The sequence below is a fragment of the Culex quinquefasciatus genome, chromosome 3, assembly GCF_015732765.1.
Source record: "Culex quinquefasciatus strain JHB chromosome 3, VPISU_Cqui_1.0_pri_paternal, whole genome shotgun sequence".
Classification (NCBI taxonomy): domain Eukaryota; kingdom Metazoa; phylum Arthropoda; class Insecta; order Diptera; family Culicidae; genus Culex; species Culex quinquefasciatus.
The window spans coordinates 5,315,571-5,321,621 of NC_051863.1; the positions used below are offsets into that span (position 1 = coordinate 5,315,571).

General features: G+C 39.3%; 1 non-coding gene across 1 annotated transcript; it reads left to right on the plus strand.

The window, feature by feature from the left end:
- The first annotated feature begins 5,269 nt into the window (after positions 1 to 5,269).
- Positions 5,270 to 5,351, plus strand: Trnas-aga. The gene has a single exon. It is a non-coding gene; the product is annotated as a tRNA-Ser (tRNA).
- The last annotated feature ends 700 nt before the right edge of the window (positions 5,352 to 6,051 follow it).

Below are 6,051 nucleotides of genomic sequence, written 5' to 3' on the forward strand. Positions count from 1 at the left end.
AATTTAACCCAAACCGGTTGCATTCTAGGTTATAGGTTTTGGGTTTTGGGTCCCATAGATCTAGTTTAGTACAGATTGAAGTTATGAATCAGAGTTCCCAAATGAACCGGTTAGGCTAGGTTCACCAAAAAAATTGGTTCGGCTTAAGCCTCCTTTTGTGGTTCAATCCTGGTTCAGTGAACCATGAACCATGGCTTAAGCCAGGCTAACCCGGCTAATGAAAACTATGACTATGCATAAGTGTTACGGTGCAACAATGCTACCGTGTAACAAATATAATGATGAGACATTGTTACACCGTAACACTGTTACACCGTAACACTGTTACACCGTAGCAGTTACACCGTAGCAGTGTTACACCGTAACAGTGTTACACCGTAGCAGTGTTACACCGTAACAGTGTTACACCGTAACAGTGTTACACCTTAACAGTGTTACACCGTAACACTGTTACACCGTGACACTGTTACACCGTGACACTGTTACACCGTAACACTGTTACACCGTAACACTGTTACACAGCTTAACGTGGAACATCTCCGCTATCTTCCTGCACGCCTGGTCATCAATTCGCTCCAAAATTTTAATCTTGTCGAAGTTTCCTTGTCACCGAACAAAACCAAGCGAATTTAACCAATTAATTCTAACATTCTTTGATCAGGTTCAAGCCTGGTTCAAGCCAATGGTTCATTTTGGCTAGCCTCGCCTGGTTTGAACCAAATGAACCATGGCTCACGGCGCTCGTTGAGCCTGAGCCGACGATGCTTGCCGACGTGTGGAGTGAACCTGAACCAGAAAAATGAACCTAGCCTAGCCGATGGCTTAGGCTAGTGGGAACACTGGTTATGATAAGTACACAGCTAAAAAAGTAGTAATCCAGCTGCGTGTAAATGGCCTGGGTGTAAAATAAATGCAGTGTGTAATATTAAGTGTTTATTTCGACGAAGGTGATGTGCATGTTTTTGCATGCGATTTTGCCATTGGATTTTTTGCTGTGTAGTTCAAAAGATATGCGTAAAAATCTGTTTGCTTATATAGTCGATAAGTGGTAAGATAAGTGGCCAGAAATCGATTCAAACACCGTCATTATACACATCGTTGGATAAACAGTAAAATTTTTTGTAAATTTGGGAGGTTGATTATTACCTCTTTTATGATGTAATTTTATCTCGATTAAAACTGAAAAAGTGACATTTTACCAAAAAAAAGTGGTAAAATTACACATTATCAGAGGTAAATATGCACATTTTTTTCTGCTATAAAAATGTACCCCTCCCCAGATGTAATATCAAAGATCTGGTAACCCTGTCTTAAGTTATGGCCACTTATGTGATATTTATGTATTTTTTGAAGACGGGTCTCACTTGTATACAACAACACAGTAAAAAAATATGTCAAATTGGAAGGTGTAATTTTGTGAGGTTGAATATTTCCTCTTTTATGATGTAATTTTACCTAAATTTAGACCGAAAAAGTAACATAATACCAGAAAAGTGGTAAAATTACACATTATCAGAGGTAAATATGCAAATTTTTTTCGAACATAAAAGATATACTTCTACCCAGATGTAATATTATTATGATTTTTTTCACTGTGAATTTCTGGATCCCTCATCCGACTTTTGGTTGGATAGGTCATCAAAAGACCTTCTAAAGAGTTCGAAAGTTTGAAGATCTGGCAACCCTGTCTTAAGTTCTGACCACTTAAGTGATATTTTTGTATTTTTTGATCAATAAAAAATAGGCCTTTTTTTAATTGGATTGTTAAAAAAATCAACTTTTGATGAATGTTTTTTAACAGCACACTAATTAAAACTACCTTTTTTCCAATATCTAATGATTTATTTTGGATTATTCAGTATTTTGACGAGCTGAAATTCTGGTTCATCGTATATTTTTGTCTTTTCATGTTTTCTGAAATAATACTAGTTTAAAATGCACTTAAATGTTAAACTTTGTATGACCATTAAAATTTCAGACGGGAAATTTAGCAAAAAATTCGAAAAAAAACATACATCGTTAGTATCATTGTTCAAACGTATGATATTTTTGAAGTATGATCGTAAGATTTCGTTAGAAAGTTTTTCAAATGTACGCTCTCTCATCATCATGTTTATGATACTCTTACATGATTTCCAATATTTATCATTCATGTTGAATTTTGTTGGTATTTCAAATCTAGCTGTTCGTTAGGACTTGTAGACATAATTAGATAAAGAATTTTTTTTTACAGTAGGTAAACTTCATGATACTTTTTGATATTTTTCACATTTTGATATACATTGAAAACTTTGTTTATTTTTGTTTTGTGCAATGTTCTTCATTGCATTTAAATTAAAATAGAAATTTGAAATATATAACCATGATGAAATTAAGTTTTTTTTAAATGTTGTGCCCAATATCTAGGTTGTATTAACATACTTGCAAAATCTTATGATGAATTCAAAATAAAATTTGACAGCTGCAGCAGAGTCTAGGAAATTAAAAAAGAACCCTAGAATTGATTAGAACTACAGCAAACGCTTTCAAGAATGTTGTTAAACTTTAACACTGCTTCCCAAAACTCAAAATTTCCGAGTAAATTCTAATGACAGCACTATGAAAAAGTTATTTAAATTACATACTGTGGATCTCTTGCAATTTATTATTAAAAAAAAAATCTTCAAAATTATGTTGATGCATTGGATTTGGTGCGATATCCATCTATTGAAGGTTTTTGAAGAAATAAAAAATATCAGTGACAATATTCTTGAGCAGATTATGAAATCAAACTGTAATGTTTGTAAAGTGTCAACTCGAAACTATAGCCACTTGGCAACCCTGGCTCAAATCACACTAAATAAAAACTAGTGAGTCACGCTCGCTAATCCCACTTGCAGTCACGGTTCCTTCACTCTTGGTCGAATGCACCTCTTTCGGAGCGCTCAGTTGCATTCTAGCTTGTTAGTTTCAACTAATCCACCGGACGGCGACGGTTCTAACCGCCCCAACTGGGGGGCGGTTGTCGGATAGTTGGCGCGTTCTTAGTTTCGAGCCCTCCCCACCGACCGTGTTGTGGACGCCGACTGGAGCGGATAGTTTGTACTAGCAGACCTCGGTGCAACTGCGGTCCAATAACCGACCAGGAGGTAGTTCTTTTGTAGTAAATACAAAAACTACCGCTGAAGGGATCCTATGCAGTCGGAGGAGGAGAAACTACAGGCAAAACGACCAACCAAATCAAGGCTTTAAAACTAAATAAATAAATAAAGCTGGGGGCCCTCTTTTGGGGTATGACGCTTTTGTTAGAGAGAATATTATATTTCTGCAAAATTTAAACCAGGCTGGCATGCCCTTCAGCGGGGTCGCTTGTACTTGCGTCTCTACAGAGAGGAACTACAGGGCCAACTATCGGCCCAACGAAACGGGACCAGAACTTGGAGGAACTCAGGTACATTCAGAGACCCGCAGGGTGTGGCCAAAAATGGTCGGACCAACGCCAACTCGTTCACAAGAGTGCAGCCCGGTTCTTTTGAACTCCACCACGAGTGTCCACGTGCGCGCCAAGACTTGGCACTCGAGCCGGATTATTCCGACGACGGAGGTGGCGACGGAGGAACGGCCAAGATTCGGAGCCAACTTTTTCACAAGGTAGCATCACTGCAACAGGTTGACGTGTGGCCAGCCACGGTTCCCGCGAAGGTTGGACGGATAGATGGATTGGTCATGTTTGGACGGATTCCGAGGAGGAGGTGTGGCCTGATAGCCTACACAGCGTATTATTGGCACGTGCCACCATCGCCGCCTTGTTTGGTTTTAGCCGGTAGTTAAATGAACTTTAAAGGGGAAAGGAATGGAAAGCAACGTCGGAACGGTGCCAACGGATTCTTTTTTTTTGGGTTTGATGACGGCCCACTGCCAAAGTATCGCGTGACGAGTTGTTTAGAAACTTAATTAGCCTAATTATATCGTGCCAAACGTGATTAAATTTCGCCAAGTCATGTCTAACATAAATCACAACCAACAAAAAATGTAGTATTGATAAATGTTTTAAAAAACTATGTTCCGGAACATTTAATTTATTGAACTCAGCCATAAGTAATTCAAATTGGAAATTTAAAACAAAAATGAATTGTAGGAAAAAAAACTAGGTGTTTTCCTCGCATTTTTTATAATTTTGATAGAGTTGTCAGATTTTCAATATGCTTTGCTCATTGAAGAGTTCTTTTAATAATGCATCCAAAGTTGGGTCGCTTGGTTAATCCGGTCATCATTTTCATCAAAATATGCGAGATCTGCCTCTAAAAATTATGTAACTAACACTTAAGTAATCACTCATCCAACGATAGGTGGCATGATAGATCTGGACAACGTTTTCATCAAAATATCTAAAATTTGAGTTCTACGACTCTATTTTAGTCAAATTTGAGTTGTTTATTGCCTTTTAAAAAATAAAATGCATTTTTCAATATTGCATCACTGCCATTTTGGCCGCCATCTTGGATTTAAAATTCTAAATAATTTTAGCGTAGTTTTAAACTAAATTAGGGGTCATACTTATGCTCAACAATCAAAAATTCGACAACGAAAAAAAAAAATTTGTTCGTAATTCGATTATCCGAAGTGAAATTTTTCCGAGGCCTTCGGATAATCGAGTCTGGACTGTAAATCTCAATTGAAGGGAAAAGTTACAAAATATCCTTCTAAATTAGGGTGGATGATCGAGGCTTTGGACAATCGAGTCTGGACTGTACTGAGATATTTAACACTCTTAGTTTTACCCCTTACTTTCTTGGTCAGGACAATATTAAAAAAAAAATAACTAAAACCTTTCGAGCACTACGTTTGGGGTGTGGGGTTTTGTAACATATTTAAACAAATCGAAAAAAATCTCAAAATTCCAAAAAGTGTTTACGTAATTTATGGATGGTCCCTTTTAGTGTTAAATTAACAGAGCGATGACAAAAAATGTGTTGAGAATTCGTTGTGTGACGTAATCCAATCAAATCATTTACAATTTTTGACAGGAGTGTGACACCTTTTCTTCGACAAACGGATCGCTACACTGTGTCCAATCACATCAAATGACACGGTACCTACCCAAAATTACAAAGAAATATGTTGTTGCTTTCAAGGCCTACTATTTATATGTTGCCTCGGTGCATAGCACTCTGCGTCAATCGAAAAACTCCTGCGCAAGACATTTACCTCTGGGCCTTTCACAACTCAAAACAGGTTAGGTTCGGCAAAAAACAACAAAATTGTCTGTGCTACCTTATTTTCATAAGAAGCAGTCGTGGCCGAGCGGTTAAGGCGTCTGACTAGAAATCAGATTCCCTCTGGGAGCGTAGGTTCGAATCCTACCGACTGCGACAGGTTTTTTGAATTGTTGCACCGCGCGCCGCCACCTTTTTGTCGACGGGGCTCTTCGGGAGGTTACGAAAGTTGTTCCGCTAAAAACAAAATGTCTCACAAAACGTATCCACGAAACTAATAGGAAAGAAGGAAATCTGGCGCGAAAGAGATTGCTTGCATGTTCGGCAGACGGCAGACATAAAAAGTGGCCGCACACGAAATCGAACGTGAGATCTCTTCGCTTCTCCGAATCATGGCATCCTCTGTATGCTACGACGACATGTCGAGTCACGTCATATTCGGATATGGTCACGCGCGTGGAAGATGCAGCAGCATCTTTATCATGAAACGCGTCGCGGCATGCTTTGATGACGATGCCGAAAAGGCTGTACCTTTTTCGGAACCCTCTTCCAGGAGAAGTGAAAACAACACCCACACGGGAAACAGGGAGGAGAGTGCGGTTCCACACAGCTGATGATGATAACGGAAGCACACGCGGAGAATCGCTCATTCCGCCCCCGAAGCGGCAACAACGCCAAAACGGGGACGACACTCAACGGGGTTTGTTGCCTAGGTTCACGCCTCTTAGCTAAGCCACGCGGTTTGATCGAATCCGCCAACCAGGGTCACAGAGCTCGCAGCAGACCATGCACCGGCACTTTGCTATGGAAACGGCCGTTGGTGAAGAAGCGCGCTTTGGCCAGAGTTGCACGCATG